This window comes from Poecilia reticulata, linkage group LG18, assembly GCF_000633615.1.
Source record: "Poecilia reticulata strain Guanapo linkage group LG18, Guppy_female_1.0+MT, whole genome shotgun sequence".
Lineage (NCBI taxonomy): Eukaryota > Metazoa > Chordata > Actinopteri > Cyprinodontiformes > Poeciliidae > Poecilia > Poecilia reticulata.
Window position 1 is genome coordinate 21,335,078 of NC_024348.1, and position 17,719 is coordinate 21,352,796.

The 17,719-nt window shown below is 42.2% G+C and overlaps 1 long non-coding RNA gene across 1 annotated transcript in view; it reads left to right on the forward strand.

Annotated features, from left to right (window-relative positions):
* Positions 1-15,965, forward strand: part of LOC108167196 (uncharacterized) — a 20,984-nt gene extending 5,019 nt beyond the window's left edge. Inside the window, exon 4 of the long non-coding RNA XR_001777557.1 lies at positions 15,758-15,965. This is a non-coding gene — a long non-coding RNA (uncharacterized LOC108167196). The remainder of the gene's footprint in view (positions 1-15,757) is intronic.
* Positions 15,966-17,719: the final 1,754 nt, after the last annotated feature.

Genomic DNA, 17,719 nt, shown 5'->3' on the forward strand with positions numbered 1-17,719 from the left:
CTCTACGTTTGCCTCAGACCTCACATGCACAAGGGTTAAGAGGCTGTTTTGATATGATAATTTCATTTATCAGGGAATAAAAAGCTGCCCAAACCAACCTGGTTCTATGTAAAACCACAGCTAACTTGAACCTGAGCTGAAGGGCTCCAGCCCCCCAAAAAAAGAGAAGTTCGTCAAAGTGGGCAATAAAACGAAAAAAGTAACTCCTCAGCGCTCCAAGACGAAGACCAGGACATTTGGCAAACTGCAGATGAGCCAGAATGTCCTACAAAGAAACCTGCAGATCAACACCACGCAGACCTGGTCATCCCTCAGCTTGTTCCAACTTTCACCATTCAAAATATAATCTTCAACACAAATAAAAATGCAGAAAGGTTACTTGCAGCTGGGAAAAAGTTCACATGGTCACCTTTGACAGTGGAATATTTCTACACATTTTTAGCCATCATCATTTTCTCTGGATTGGTTCAAGTCCCTTCAAAACCAGACTTTTGGGGAACAAGATGGCCGTATAATTTTCCTTTCCACGCAACCCGTGACAGATTCGATTCCATATTCGGGTCCCTTCACCTGTCCAGCATAAAAGACGATGATGAAAATGAGAAAAACAGGGACACCTCAGTAAGATCAGCTGTTCAAAATTAGACCCATGTATGATGACAGAGTTGCCTGCGAGTCTCTCTTTCAACCAAGCAGAGAAATATGCATTGACGAACGCATGGTGGCCAGTAAAACCCGAATTGAATTCAAGCAATTTATGAGGGATGAGCCTACCAGGTTTGGGGATAAACTCTATGTTTGGCAGATTCCAGGACTGGATATACATGGAGTCTTTTCAGACTGGCCTCAGCATCACGTCTGTCAGGGACCTCGTGGAGTTTGGACTTCTAGGAAAGGGACATATCGTCTATATGTGGATAATTTCTACTGTAGCCCTTACTTATTCAAAAACTGTCTTCCAACAACACCATCCGCCAAAATCGCGTGGGATTTCCCAAAACCACCTTCCGAGATCTGCAGAGGGGAAAAATGAGGTGGAAAGACAGACTGCTACTTGTCAAGCGGAAGGACACCAAGCAGGTGAGAGTCTGCAGCACCTTTCAGAGCTTACTGCGGAGAAACAAAGCAGAGGAGAGACAGAGGCAGGGCAGAGGCTGGTGAAAGACGTTAGAGTGCCTGACTCTGTGAAAGACTAGAATAAATTCATGGAGGAGTCGATTTGTCAGATGACCTGATCCAATATTATTCTGTCAGAAGCAAGACCATGAAGTGGTATAAGACTTTTTTACCATTTCATTGACATTTCCATTTCTCAGCGAAAGTTCAGGGAGAAACCAATGGAGGAGCTAATAAATAAACCACCGAGTTGAGGGTCATATCAAAATTGTAAATTTTTTTGCATCACGAGTCACGTGGTCAACAACCGGATGTTACTACTGGCACAAACCACGAAGAAGAAGGCAGGAAGTAGACGTAGGATGAACGCACAGGTAGAAATGGTTTCTTATCTAATGGAAACACTGTAATTGCATTTTGTTTGTTTTTTTACATTAGCAGAACCTCATTTGTAAAGGAGACGCAGCCGAGAGGCTCGACCTGCAGCTCAGCGTCTCCAGGTAAATGTTTCTGGTTCTGTGTAGAAAACACAGCAGCGCCGTTTTATTTGCAGTCAGGGAACTGAAACAGCAGCACGTCTCTGAAACAAACATCTCAGAATCACCATGTAGATCTGCTCATTTCCCTGATTGGCCTCGCCGAGCCTCTCCCTGCAAGGAAAATCATGCAGCTCGTTTCCTGACGGCGCTGCGGTTTACGGCTCGGCCCGATCAGCCGCGGCAGACTGATGAGCCTGCAGGGCAGGGAGCCAACCGAATAACGTGACGTTATTTCACCATCATCTCAGAGAGCAGCAGGCTGTGAGTCAGACGGGTTCTGACAGAAAATCAAAGAGATGGCTCAGTTTGGGCCGTAAATCCAGCATCTGCACCAACAGTTTCACAAAGAGGTTGAACAGACAGTCTGCAAAAATATTTCATGCAGAAGTTTGACTTTTAAAATCSCCCTAATGCTTCACTTTCAGCACATAAATAAAGCTATGAAACAAATTCACTGATCAGAGATAGAAAATAGTAAAACAGCACTCCAGGAGATTTTGGCAGAAAGATGAAGGATCGTCTCCAGGGGCGATGCAGATCGTTCCCAGGCAGGTTTTAGGAGGAGCTGAGCTCCAGGCTGTGAGCTGGTTCAAAAATATAAAAACCATCCAATTACTTTAAATGGAAACAATGGAACTGGAACAACTACTTACAACACAAAAAGCCTGCAACGAACTAGCTGTGAAAAATGTTTGACTTATTCACTTATTACTGACTTATTATTATGTAATTACGTAATTTACTGCATTACAACATCCTGACAGTAAAAGGTTTTAAGAAAATGCTTAGAATAAATTATTACAATGTATTTAACAAGATAGTAAAAAAAGAAATTTAAGTTTAAATGTAATAACTTAGTAATACAATGTAATTAAACAGTAAAGGCTTATAATATGATTAACAAACTGATATTTGATAGTAAATATGTGTGTTTACTAAAATCTATGCAGTTAGCTGCCAATCAGACGTATAATAGCAACTGAGTGGAAGTTTAATTTGATATTTTATTACTGAAATTATTGCAAAGTAATTAACTAGATTTTGCAGAATATATTGAATTAATGTATTAGATGTGGTTATAACTGAGTAATAATATTGTTCATATTGCTGCATTTTAAATATTAAAACTAAAAATATGAGGAGTGTGAACCTAAATTAAGAGTTTTTTGTGCTTCTTGTGAATATTATGAACCTAAATTCAGGTCTGTAAAGTTTAGGGTTACTATGGTAACATAAATTTTACCCATCGATGAGCCACATCTGCAGTGTTTCCTCTGAAATAAGCAGATTATGGCTGTACAGTGAAGGAGGTGGATCAGACGTCACCTCCACATCCTGACTTGGGTTGAGTTTCCACACAACAACAAACATTGTTGTGAAAATGAGTTCAAAGAACCATCACGGTCGCGAACAACCTGAAGACGTTTTCCGGACGTTTCCTGCAGAAACAGACTCACTGAGGACGGCGCCGCGCCGCTGCGGTCGCCTGGGTAACGGCTCTTTCCTCTTTTCGTCTCTGCTGAGTTTTGTGACAGGAAACACAAAGCGGAGCGGCTGACACCTGAGAAATGCCACGGAAGGCGCTGGAGCGTTTTATCACGGCCGGTGATCAGATTCAGCTGCGTCGTATCTGAGATGGATCGGACCTGAACCGGCAGGTGTCATCTGTCACCAGAAACAATCAACCCGTCCACTCAGTCAAGCTAAGGAAGGTCTGAGTATCCAGGACAGAAGTTAATAAAACCCGACTGGTTGAGTGTTTTTTAGCAGGAGGCTGATTTAAATTCTTTACTCGACTCTAAATTACACCTCAAAGGCGTCCAGAGCAAACCTTTAATTACATCCTGATTTTAATCTTTTAATGTTCTTTTTGTCCTTGGGAAGAAAACGGGTCAAGAAAGAATTTATTCGCTTTCCTGGTTGGAGATCTGTTATATTAAAACACAATTATTACGTCCGGCTCTGAGGCTCTGGTTTATTAACATGTCATGTTGCCGAAAGTATTGGCTCACCTGCCTCGACTAACATATGAGCTTCAGTGGCATCCCGTTCCTCCTCAGAGGGTTCAAAGGGTCGTCGGTCCACAGTTYGCAGCTGGATCAGCTACATTTCTCCTGGACGGCTGCGTTGTGTTTATGGGGATTTTTGACCATTCCTCCAGAAGCGCATTAGTGAGGTCACACACTGATGTTGGACGACAAGRTCTGGTTCTCAGTCTCCACTCCAATTCATCCCAAAGGTGTTCTGTTGGGTAGAGGTMAGGACTCTGYGCAGGCCCGTCCAGTTCATCCACACCGTCCATGTCTTTAAGGGCTTTGCTTTGTGCTCATGTTGGAAGAGGAAGGAACCAGCTGCAAACTGTTCCCACAACGTTGGGAGCATGGAAGCGTCCGAAATGTCTGAAGCATTCAGCGTTCCTTTAGCCCGGCTCCTGAAAACACCACCACGCCATAATCCCACCTCCACCGAACTTTACACTTGGCACAATGCAGGCAGATCCGTACCGTTGTCCTGGCAACCGCCAAGCCCAGACTCATCCATCAGGTTGCCAGATGGAGAAGCGTGATTCGTCTCTCCAGAGAACGCGCCTCCACTGATAGTGGCATGTTTTACACCACTGCATCCGATGCTTTGCTTTGCACTTGGTGATGTGTGGCTGGGATGCAGCTGGTCACCATGGAAACCCATCCCATGAAGCTCCCTGTTCCTGAGCCAATTTGAAGGTGTCATGAAGTTTGAAGGACTGTAGTGATTGACTGCAGRCAGCTGGCGACCTCTTCGCACTCGTCATCCGCTGACCCCGCTCCGTCAGCTTACATGGCCGRCCGCTTGGTGGATGTCGTTCCCAAACACTTACATTTTCTTWTAATACAGCCGACYGTGGAATATTTAGGATCGAGGAAAATTCACGACTKGGTTTGTTGCAMMRGTGGCGTCCTGTCACAGTTCAACGCTGGAATCACTGAGATCCTGAGAGAGAAACGTTCTTTCACTAATGTTTGTAAAAACAGCCTGCATGCCTCAGTGATTCATTTTATACRGCTGCGGCCGTGAAAGTGATATAAACACCTGATTCTGACCATTTCACTGCCAAACACCTGCCAGTATAATGTACGAACTTGAGAAAGCATTCACAGCCACTTGAAGCTGGTTCAGATTCCTAAAGATTGAGCTTCAAGAAGGAATCTTGCTGTGAATCAAAAGAAAAGTCTGTTTTTGTCTCAGAAGGATTATTAATATTTGATTAAAAGTGCAAAGCTGGGAAGAAAAGAGAGTAGAAAACTCCAGCGGCCGAAACAAACAACACAATCAGCCTGCTTGTAATGTCAGGGAGGCGATGGCTTCCTGTTTCATATGGTGATAAATATGAAAATAAAAAGGTTTTGAAGTTCAGCGTTTGCTTGATGGAAGCGTTTTCAAAAGCAGAAACCAGTTCATCTGTCACCAAGCGACTGGCTGAAAGACTAAAAACCAACAAAATAAAACGTGTGCCTTCTCACTTGCTCTATCCTCATCACATAATCTATTATTTACGGTATTGATGACACCATGGAGCAGCTTTAGTTCAATGCTTTCTGACAAACTTGCCCAAAGGACACAAAAATCTGAATGAAAGTTTGGAAACTCTTGAGGATCAACCTTCAAACGTAGAGACTCCCGTCATTCTGCGGATCTGAAGCCGAGCGCTTTGCATCAACGAGGCGACGAAGCTGAAACAAAACTCTGTTTAAAAATGAATCACAGGCAGCGGGAGATTCAGGAGACGGATAAAGTCTGAGGAAACGGCGGCAGCTTATTGGGTTTAATGAAGCTGCGATCCGATCCAATCATAACCTCCTGTTTGATCTTCTCCTTGAAGGAGGCACAAGAAGGAAGTCCAAGGAAGCGACTTCCATGGAGTCACTGAGTCTGCAGCAATCCGTCCTCCAGAAAGACTGCTGTGGTGACAGTAGAGAGAAATACGTCCCTTTAACACATTGGCAAAGCAAAGGGAATACAAATCAATGTGGTATTGACCTTGAGGCTCAGAAAACAAAGACTGTTTCCAAGCATTTCCTGGTCCTCAGAGAGCCAGAGAAACCCACTGCTCCTGCCGGTTCTCTCAAACCAAAAGGGATTAGGACTGAAATGAATCCTAAATGGAAAAACTTCATTTTTAGAATGAAATTTCACATGGTAGAAGGTTTTGGGAGCCAAAGACGGACATTTCCATGTCTGCAGTCGGTTTTGTAGAAGGTAAACGGGTCGTGTGTTTCCAGCTTTAATGGGAGTGACTGAGCATTTTAAAGTCCTACAGCAGCCAGAGGCACATTGTATGTGGAGACAAAACTCTGAATTCGTCGGAACATTCTGGTTTAAAATCTCCCCAAAAGTCCTAAAGCCTAAGCTTTGGTCGTATAAAACTCATCAAACTCTGTCATCAGACAGGAATTCATGTCTTCCAGTAGGTGAACAGCCTGGCAGTCGTCTCTGAATCCACCCAGATCTCCATAAAAACCCAGGAAATGTTTCCCTTTTCACTGTTAATGAAGAGGAAACCTTTCAGTTCTGGTTCCATGTGACCGGACGACCTCACACCTCCAGCCCGGTGTGAGACCAGCGGCCTCATTATCCCAGCAGCTTCCCTGATGTGGAGAAGCCTCTTCATTTTGACGGGGCCCCTGGGGGCCTTTTTAACCCACCTGTGCCGCTCCTCGGGAGGTCCGGTCATTATGTTGTTGTGGTGAGTGTCCGGTAAAGTTCAGCGCCGGACTGTCTGCTGTTCTGGGTATTGACCCGGCCTCCTCTGCAGCTCTCCTCTGGCTGCCGGTGGCTGTTTGTGTGGATTTGCATCTGCTTGTCGTCGGAAGCCTGGTTGGGGTGTTTGAGTCGGAGAAAAGGAGCTTATATCCACCCCAGGACTGAATCAGGAGCTGTTCCGGCACTTTGGGTCTGTTTGTGTTTCTGTGTTCGCTCCGGCGCTGTGCGATTATGTGACGAGCAAACAGACAGCGGCGGTAATTGAGAGATCGTCGTCAGCGATGTCTCGTCTGGTGTTCTGGGTGGATCCAATATCTGCTGCAGTAAAAGACTGTGTGAAGGTGAGCAGAGTTAACKGTTGTCACCTGAGGACGGTTACTCTCCCTYTGTGTTTGGATTTGTTTATCGAGGAAACGGTGACTGGATTCAGACGGACACTTTGGCTTCAGGGAGCTGGCTGCAGCTGCCCAATCCTGTTTATCCGACTCCGTCAAGGACACCTTGACTCAGAGTGAAAACTCCCACCGGGGAAAGTAATGATGATGAAAGCACTGGAGAACTTTATTGATTTGAAAAGATTCATATCAGGGCTTTCTTATCTTTTGGTTGAAATTCAACATCCATCTCCCAACAAATCAGAATCAAGAGTATTTCTGTCAAAAGAAACTGATAAAAGGTGATGACAACCAGAGGAAAAATGCAAAACAATGCAGGAGGTAGACAGACACATCAGGAATAATAACATCTGAGGGGAGTCAAGAGTCGAACTGTCCAGAGGAAATTCTTCAACATTTTCTTTCAACGGTTTGTCACCAACATTTATTTTATAGTGCTCAGCTATTTTTACTAATTGTTCTCTAGAATTAGTACAATTAGCTCCAGAAATTCTGCTGATGGAGATTTATTAACGTCTCCAACGGACACGACTAAATTCTTAATCACAGCAGTTTCAAAGTTTAAAGTAAATTGCTGACAATCTGTGCAACACCAAACAACCAACCTGAACCTCCCCTCCAACTGTCTATCAGAAACTAGCTCAACCCTAGTCTTCAGAGATCAGGGACGGTGGGTACTTGCGCACTAAACACCAGTGGAGTGGAAAAGGCGACCAGAAAACCGGCAAACCCCCCCAACTCTATGGCTGAGCCCCCGAGACAACTGCTCCCACCGTACGACCTCACACTGCTGAGGGGAGACAGGCTGAGGCCTACAGGGGAACCGGCTCAGATCAGCCACACCAATCAACACTGGACTCATCAGATGAAATGAAACCAAACAACTTTAACCCCAACCAGAGAAAAAGAAAAACCATCTCCCCAAAACTAAACTTAAGATTCCCACACTAGCTTCCCAGTTAAACTAATTAACAAAGAAAAAACTCAAATTTGAATGAGCCCCCAAATTTGTTATGGTCTGGCTCTGAAACCATAACAAATTAAAGGGAATCAATACCTTAAAATTGGGTTTAGAGGAGAGGGATAAAGAGGCAAGGAGACAGAAAGTATGGGCCAATCAGAAGGATTAATGGTCTTAACGGTGCRTCTTCAGCTGGATCTGATGTCATTCTGGAGACCCTGACCAGCTGCCTCCATTTCCAATCAGCACCAATTAGAAACTCTGAAACGGGGATGTTAGAGACCCAGAGGAAACAAAGGCCAGTTCTGGGTCGTTACTTCAACTCTGGTTCAGGTGAAGCATGAGGAAAAACATGCAAAGGTGACGGGATGAAGTGTTCAGTCTGAACTTTACCAGATGAATGAACAAGAGAGAAACATCTGAGTCATCAGCTGATGCCTGAGTCGGATGACCTTTCAACTTGAAGTYGATGGATGATTTGATTAGCACAAAGAAATGTAAAAAAGAACAGAGATTCGTCCTCCGTTTCTAATTCACCACCACTGATGGTAGCAAACAGGCGTCCATAGCAATGTTTCAAACTTCATTCTTTATGCTGCATGTCCCAGGATTGTTACCATAGTAACAAAGTGATAAGTCTACAAAAATACATTAAAAGCAGCAATGAACACATTTAGCATTTGTCATCAACTTTGCGTCTCATTAATTTGCAAAAGCTTATTTCATACAAACATTTCCCTGAGCTCTGATTCCTATACTTTAACAGCTAATAACTGAAACATGAGAGCTTCAAAATGTCTTCAAATAAACCTGTTCACAACATCTAAATATGTAGTGTTTTTTAAATTGTTTTAACATTTAAATACAAGATTTTAATAAGCTGGCAAGTTTACTTTGTAAAACTTCAAATAACAATATTCATAGTTAGATTGGTTTGCTACCATAGCAACAATCTGTWACTGTGAGTTTAATCTTTGAATTTACAAATACAATTTAGTAAACTGCGATTATAACTTATTGCTTTTTAGGCTGGCCAATTAAACTACTCCCTTCTCCCATATTTCACTAAATGTAACACAGAAGCTGTTAGAGGTGCTGATGTTTTTAACAGCACGACGGGCCCCCAAATCAAATTCTGCTCCAGGCCTCATTCAGCCTTGGACCGGCCCTGTAATCTGCTGCACTGCGCAGAGATGCGCAACAAACGGGAGATTTAATTCAATGCTGCTAATGTGGCTTCAGTAGCTCTTTCATTTCGTGTCTGTTGAGTTTTTAATAAGCGTCATAGAAACTGTTCTGGTTGGTCGGGTTTATGGGACTCGACCGTGCCTGACGGTCACGGGTTTCTCAGATCTCCATGCGCATTAACTCCAAGTAGACAACGCAAAAATAATACTAAAAATAATAATAAAATAATATAAAATCAGCGATGCGTGACTCTGAGAGCGGTAAAGCTCCTCACCAGGCTGAACCTGCATGATGAGGTTAGCGCTGCTCGTTATCCACAAACTCCGGCCAACCGGGACCACAGACATAAACGTTACAGGGAAGAGACACAGAGCCACACGCTGGGCAGCGTGTTGAGATGTAAAGTTCGTTCACAATGATAAATTATCTTCACCGCTCCACAACACGACCTCTGAGTTTGCTATGAGTTATTCCTGCGGTTCACTTTGAGCTGCGCAACCAGAGCCAACGCGGCGGGTTTTAAACTCTTACTTAGAGTTCTTCAAAAATCATAATTCCTCACAGTAGGTTGATGTAAATATCCATACGGGTCAGCCTGTGTCCAGTTTGAGTGAAAAGAGGCGCGCGCGATCCGCGCGGAGGTAAAGCAGCGGCAGCGCGCGAGGCAAAGCGCAGAGGCGCCAGCTGCTGTCGGGTTTAAAAGCATAAACTATAAACCTATTTAGGAATAAATCTGCTCTGTTAGGAAATGCTAAGAGCAAAAGAAACGCTTGCAGCTCGGCTTAAAAAAGATTTTTTTTTCCCCCTAGAAATGTAAACAAGCAAGTGATTAATGACTTTCCATGTCACTAATCACCTTATTAGCAGGTGTGAGTCAATTTCCTGCTTTCGTTGTCAGATCCTTTAGTTTCCTGCCATGTCGGTTTGATCTTATATTTTGTTTCTATTTTGTTTATCTGCACTTGTGGGTTCTTTTGGCCCCAAAGAGCCCTACATTTATTGCCCCTCTAAGATAGTTCATGTAGCCACTGGGCCAGAAGAGACTTTATAGAAATGAAACAGTAAATAAAAGTTTAGCATGTCAAGGAAATAAAAAACAAACTGCTCTGAGACGACGGTAGCTGGRGGACACATTTCATTGTTTTGTTTTTAATGACAAATCAGTCAGAAAATAAGACAAAGCTTTGAGGAGGTTTTTGAAAGATGACAGTTTTGTTGTTCATTTTGAAAAATCAAAGTCATTTCCAACAAAGCCGTGACTTTTTAAGGTCGATGCAGCTGCCAAGTCACGACTGAAATGAAAAAGTTTAACAGGTTCAGAACCAGGTTTCTGAGTCTCATTTCAGGTTTTGAAACATTTCAGACTTTTTTATGATTTGTTTCTGCTGACCTTGTAGCTCTGCCTCTGAATTACAGCAGCGGCCAGCCCGAATACAAATCCTGCGGCTGCCGCCGGCGTTTCTGAGCTCCTGTAAATGCATCAAAGTCTACATGATGGAAATTTACATTACACAGGAGAAAACCGGTAAGCTTCAGAGATCACAGCCCTGATTCATCAGCTGTGCAGCTTAAAAACATGTCTGACGTCCAGATATCAGAACCTAAGCCCTCCTGAGGGACTGAGGCTCAGTTTGGAAACAGCTAATATCTCCTCCGATACAAGGTGGGAGCTATTTAGGCTGACAAATAGAAGGTAGAGGAGAAACAATTTCCTGTCCTGTCAGGTGAGTCTGTCAGAGTCCCACTGGACAAAATCAGCTGGTTTGTTTCTGTGTGTTTGTTGATGCTGGACCCGTTCAAAGTCACCCTGAGGAGATCCGGTTGGGAATATTTTCATGACCAGGAGGAATCAGAACCGCTAACGTCTACCGCTAACCGTCCAAACGGGTCTTCATGACGGCTCCTCACCCGTTTATCACCGCATCAATCTCAGCCACCTCAGCTGCATCTCGTGAAATTATTTCCAGCTCAGCACTTCAGTCTGACGTGATGGATCATGGCAGCATCATCAAAGCTTCAGAGCGTAATGAGGTGAAAGACTGAGTTTTATCAGCCAGACAGAAACGGAACGACTAAAAATCCTGCTGATCGCGACCAAACATCCAGGCTGCTCGTTTCTGAAGGTAGAGAAGGAGGCTGATCTTTGAGCTCAGCGTTTCTCAAACTTTTTCAGACCGACGACGATTTCATTTGATGTCCCTCAACAACAACAATATAACCTGAAATGGAAACATTAGTCTCTTAACTCATCGTCTTTGTTTCTCCTAATGTGAAGGGTGGCGCTGTTTTGTAAATGTGACTGGCCATGAATATACATGTTATTTACATATTCTGAAAGTATTGATTCTAAGCTTTCCAATAACAGAAAACACATGGAAATCAAAAACATTCTTTACTACAAGTGTTGTGTCAACACACTTGATTTGCTTTGGCAAAAACAAACATTTTCTTTCAGCCAGTAGATAAAACAACGAAAATCATTTTATTTTAGGCGTTAAGATGCAGTTAGTCAGCGTGGGGCGCAGCGCTGCTCATATCGCTCTTAGCACAGACTTAAATCTGCATGCTTGTATCATACTATGTACGGTAATAATGTTGAAAAACAAAAGATCTGCAACTAGCATTGAGAAACTTTCCACTGGTATCTTCAAGCTTTATTTTTAGTGGCTCGGTTTTAAGCCATTTATTCAATATTATCTTCACAATCGTTTGGTAAGCTAACTGTAGCGCCGCACTTTCAGCTCACATCACCTCTGAAACATTGGCACCCTGAACGGCTGACCGAAGAGGGCGGAGCCAAGGTAGATGGAGGGGCGTGGCCAAGTGTGTGTAACATGGGGGCATTTTATACGTAACTGTCATTTTCAGTTGTTATACAAACTTGACTTAAAATAAATTTTACTTTGTAATTATGCCTGTAAATTGGGCCTCTGTCTCTTTAAAAGCTACAGCAGCCATTTGCTAATTGCTGCTGGCTAGTCTGAAGGAGTGGGGAAGGAGCTGCTCTGTAAGGCAGAAACTCATAAACTGCAGCTCTGAGGAGGAGCTGCGTCTTGTAGGCGGGGCTAGGCCCAACCAGGCGTTTTGCATAGCTGATTGGTTGCTATGGAGATTAAAGGATTTCTGAAACATGCATGAAAGAATCAAAGCAACAATATTTAAATTAAAGCTCAAAAAAGTAAATTTTACATAGTGATGCCCTTTTAAAGGATTTAATTAAAGCTCGTTTCTAATCAAATGTTATTGTAACAAAGCGTTTCGTTTCAAACTGAATGTATTTTTGTTGTCCTGCTGAGTCTCATCAGACTCACCGGGCCGTTCTGACACACAGCCGACTCATTTTCCAGACATTTGCTCGTGAAAGGTGGACAGTGTTGGCGGATTGCTGCAGAGGGACGGACGCTGGAGCAGCAGCGCGGCTGTAGTCCTGCGCTGGGTGAGTGGAGGACACTCAGCAGCCGTCCAGGTGACTCCTGGGGACAGCAGGAGGTGTGGACAGTTTGACACCTGCTTAATGGAGTGGAAACTCTGTCAACTTGAGAGGCGAGAGGACTCCCTGACCTCCAGACTCGCTCCGGCCTCAGTCTGAGGGAGCAGCGGCAACATGGCGGCGACTGGCTGACGCTGCGCCGCCACCAACAGGAAATGAAGCCATGAGCAGTCAGAGAGTTAGCATGTTAGCCTGAGAGCTGCTGTGATAAAACGAAAGATTAAACATCAGCAAAGGCGTCAGAGAAACTTCAACCATTTCATTCAGTCTGGAAAACTAAAAAAGGCTCTGAATTAAGTTTTAGAGGTTCTGAAAAACATTTTTTTGCATTAAACACATTATTCAACTACAAAATAAACCATAAACTACGTTTAGTTTTTACTCTAAAGCTTTTAAGTTATTGAACTTCTGTTCATTCAGGAATATGAAGCCGAGTCTCTTCAGTTTGTTGCTTTTCTGAATGTAAATAAAAACATTTTCATTAGGATTCGTTAAGGCAGGGGTGTCCAAAGTGCGGCCCGGGGGCCATGTGTGGCCCTTCCACTGATTTTTGTCCGTCCAGCACATGAGGCTGATGCAGATGGAGACTTTTTATTTACTAATCAGGGTAAAATTATTCCCGTTATCTTTTTTTTAGAATGGAAAATGTTAAATACGACACAAAATATTTATGTTTTTATGACCAAGTTTTAATAAGTAGAATGTCGTCTTTCCACTCAAATCTGTTTTTTACTAAACTTTGCTACATAAACATTTTGACAGAAATCCTGTTCTTATAGCTAATGATTCATTTGTTTGATTGACGACAAAACAATTTGAAAACTAAATGCTTTTATTTCAATAAACAAAATGTGCTCAATCTTTTTACAGTTTTGGATTTATGATGAATAACCTTCATTTCCTACAAAAAAAATAATACTGTATCTGTTTGATTCATTTTTTAAATCATTTTTACATTTTTTGACTCCATGATTTTGGCCCAAGGTTTGGACAGCCCAGCCTTAAGTGGTTCCTTTAAGCGTCCAGCTGTGCGGTCAGCAGCAGGAGTCGGGTTGGCTCACCTGATTAGTGCGGAGCGTCAGGTTGGCCTTCATCTCCGCTGAGCTAACAGGAAGTAGCAGGTCATATCTCTGCAGGATGCTAACCCAGCTCCGCCTGCGTCCTGATGGCGTTTCACCGCATTTGTATGCCGTGTGGTCGCCGCTTCCAGCTGCTGTCAGCAGATAAAATAAATCTGTTGAGGAGCGCCGGGTTTGATAAACGGCGTGTCGCGGCCCCGGAGCCCGGAGGCTGCTGGTTTATCCGGGGCAACAGAGACGTGAGCGATCGTACTGGAGTAATCAGGAAATGTTGCATAACTCTGACTTCTAGTTCTCACCTCGCTCCACTTTGGTACGAGAAACTGAAGAAAGTTTTTATTGGGTCCGATCTGCTGTTTCTTAAGCATCATTAATTTAATTTGCACAATAAGATAATTTAATTAATAACAGAATTAGACGCCCCTCGGGCGATGGGGGCGCCAGGAAGGTGGTTGACCCGGGGCGCCAAACAGGCTAGAACCACCTCTGGTCACATCTTTTCTCATCACTAGAGGGCAGCACATCGCTCTGTTTTGATCTGGATGAGATTCTCTTCAGGTTTCTGTGGAAAAATGAGGCTCATAAATAAAAAAATCTGTTTTCTCAAACTCTTTAGCTGGAGGAGGATTAGATGTTTTGGCATTTACTGACTGTAATCAACACACTCAATGGCTCTACCAGGGCTTTTCAGGCCTCAGGCCTCCTGCCCTGCATGTTTCAGGTGTTTCCTGAAACACACCTGGGTTGAATCTGTGGGTGATTCACAGCCTCCTGCAGGACTTCATGGCTGCAGATCAGGTCATGCAGTCATTTGAATCAGCTGTTCTGCTGTAGAGGCTCATCTAAAACACGCAGAGCAGGACTGAGGACTGGAACTGAGAAACACTGGGCTACAGAAACACCAGTGAGACTGAAGTGCCCAGAGAAAACCCAAATATTAAAAATAAGGATTTTATAACATTTTTAGATTTTGAAGTGATTTCACCAGAAGTTCAAATGGGTTGAGTTTGATTAAAGATGCTTCCAAAGGAAGTGATGAAACCTCAGAGACAGGCTTTACATTTGGCTTTACAGTCATTTCAGCCTCTGCAGGCCTAAAAATGCCCCAAACTAAATGAGCTGCAGTCCCATCATCTGGACATCTGATTGGCTGTCAGTGTTCAACTTACATGTATACAGTTGTAATAATTGGGTGTAAGTTTCCTTTAGTATCAAAAAACWTGGACGCTGGGTCTATTGGACATGTTTCTGTTTTTGGGAAAAACCCGGAGCGCCTGGAGAGAAAACCGACATCACTTCAAGTCTATTGAACTCACTTTAATTTACTATGCGACTAATTAATGTATTGCTTATTGCGACAGGCATGTAGTGGGTTGAGAAATGGTAAAAATGATTTTAAAAATAAAACTAATTGATACACCCCCTATTTTTAAATAGAATTAGTCTTGGCTTGTGTTTCGTGTTTTTCTTGATCTGTGTTGTGTGAATGTGGCTTCTTGCCAGTAGGGGGCGCTCTCTTCTCTTTTCTCTTCTCTCTTCTCTTCTCTTCTCTTCTCTTCTCTTCTCTTCTCTTCTCTTCTCTTCTCTTCTCTTCTCTTCTCTTCAGGGAGATCAGGTTTTCTGGCTCTGGGCCTGTGTTGGACGTCTCAGATGGGTCGAAACAATTGTAATAAATGATGCTGTTTTGTTTGTTTGTTTGTTTGTTTGATGCCTTCGCTTCTCCTTTCTTCTGAGTGGAAAGCCTGGAAACATAAACAGCTTCAGTGAATGAAGGAACAACCTCCGTCTCCCAAACTGTCTCTTAATTACAAATTCTCGAAATCATGAAATCATACAATGAACAATCCTTTGTAMAATCATGTCCAAGTGTCCTTCTGTTGTTCTAAAACAACCATACAGCCTCCACTTCAGTGACCAGCATCAAAGGGTTAACTCAAAACAATTCAACAATAAATTTAAATCTCACAGCTTTACATAAAAAGAACACCAATTTCTCAACTGCGGAGACAATTTAAGGGTACTAATTTCTTTGAATTGTAATAATTATGAAATAATTAATCATGTTATTGGTTATATAATTTAACTTGGACGTATTTAGATGACCAAATTGAGGCTTTGAATAATTCTGTAGCTGACTGTACAGTGAAATCGATTACACAGTAGTAAGTTGTAACGTCTATAATAAATATTTGAACCTGATTCCATGTAGCTGGGAGTAACTTCTACATATTAACTCTTTCTTTTAACAGATAACAGAAGTGAGGAAACCGCCGTTRGATCAGGGAACGGAGCTTGTAGACACACGCAGCCATCTCTAAAACGGCCGTTATAGCAGCTAAAATCTGCGACTATGACAGAAATCACTCTTTTTAACGTCTAAGCATGTGATTGCGAAATCAGTGCCGAATTAACTTGTCACTTTACGTTTTTTGGGGGGGTCAGTTTTCACCAGCTTCACATAACYAACATGTAAACACGAACAGCTTCAGTGAATGAAGGAACGACCGCCATCTTTTTCCCCAAAGGAGGAGCGAGACGGCGGGGCTCCTCCCTTTAGGCTCCCTGGTCAAACGTTGTCTGCGTTTTGGTTCCGGTTTTTGTTTGTTTGTTTGTTTTTCCATCTGACACGGTATTTCGGTCAATTTCAGTTTAAAACACACACATTTTTATATATATTGGAATACAAATCATTTATGTGGTGGCTTATACTCTTAAACACAACCCAAGCCGTTACAAGGTGATGATTAAAACCTCCGTATCACACCTGCGCGGCTCAGAAAAAACTCTTCCCGAAAACTCGCTTCCTCTGTGATCCACAGGATAAAAGACAAACTCTTATAAGCCCATAAAAACAGCTTCTTTAAAATGTTCTGTAAATATACTGAGAGTAGTTTCGTAGTGTTTCGTGTAACTTACGTGTGTGATTTGGACACATTTGTACTGGGTTTTGATCTGCGTCGTAAGATTGTTGTTGGAGTCTTTGTGATTTCGGATTTGTTTAAATTACTTAATTAGTCACCATTGCCATATTGGTATTTGGGTAATGTTTGGTATCGTATTATTTTCTCATAAATTTGTATTTTTATGCGACAAACTTAATCTCCTTTATAACTGCCGAGACAGTTATAACCAGCAGACGTTAGTAAAACGGTTGAAACGGCCAAACGTCGGTAGCTGATGCTTGTAGATGAAATATTTTTCTGTTTGGTAAATCAGGATCAGATTTTCTTCATTTTTTGTTATTATGCTGTTTTATTTGTGCATGTTTTATTTTCCTACATTGTTAGGACTCCAAATGTTGACTGAATTGTTTTATAATTGTGTTTCCTTTTCGTTAATGGAAAATGTGTTCTTATGATGTTTATTTTGCTTGTGCATTTTATTTATAAAGATGTAAAATATTATGTCCACATGATGACATAATATCGTCCCCTTTTTTAATAATTTTAAAGAAACTGATTTAAAAATGTACACTGCCTCTGTTGAAAAACTTAACTTTGATATCAAGAAACTTGTAAGACCATTAACTCTTCTTGATGAATTTAACCTTATCTCATAAGCAGATTCACCTGCTATATTTCTTACTTTTATTTTTCTGATGCTCTAATAGATCCTTTATTGTATGTATTTGAATTTATGTTTGACACTTTTTGCTAATAGTGGAAAAATGACACATTATTTTAACCAATTTATGTATATATATTTATTTAACTTGTTTTTTTCTTTCTACTTTAAAAATTGCATGACTTAAAACCAACACCGTCAATATCTGTGATTATTTCTTATTTGTTATATTTGTCTTTGTGTTAAAGATCCTCTATGTATGTTAATGTTATGTGTTTGAAATAAAGTTTTTTAAAAAAACTTAGTTCTATTGCCATTTTTAGTTACCATGGCAACTTAATAGGTAAAAAAAAAAAAAAAAAAAAAAACTACGCCCCAAAAAGCATTTTTGCTAATTTTAACTTACACACTAATGTCTTCACATTGAGTTGAGTAATTTTATGTTATGCTAGAGGAAACCATAACCCTCAACCAACTGGGAGTATCAAAATGCTGGCCACTCATGAAGCTTCCTGAAGCTCCTCGTCGCCTCCTCCCTGAAGCTCCTCATCGCCTCCTCCCATCGGCTCCTCGTTGCCTCCTCCCTGAAGCTCCTCGTCGCCTCCTCCCAGCGGCTCCTCGTCGCCTCCTCCCTGAAGCTCCTCGTC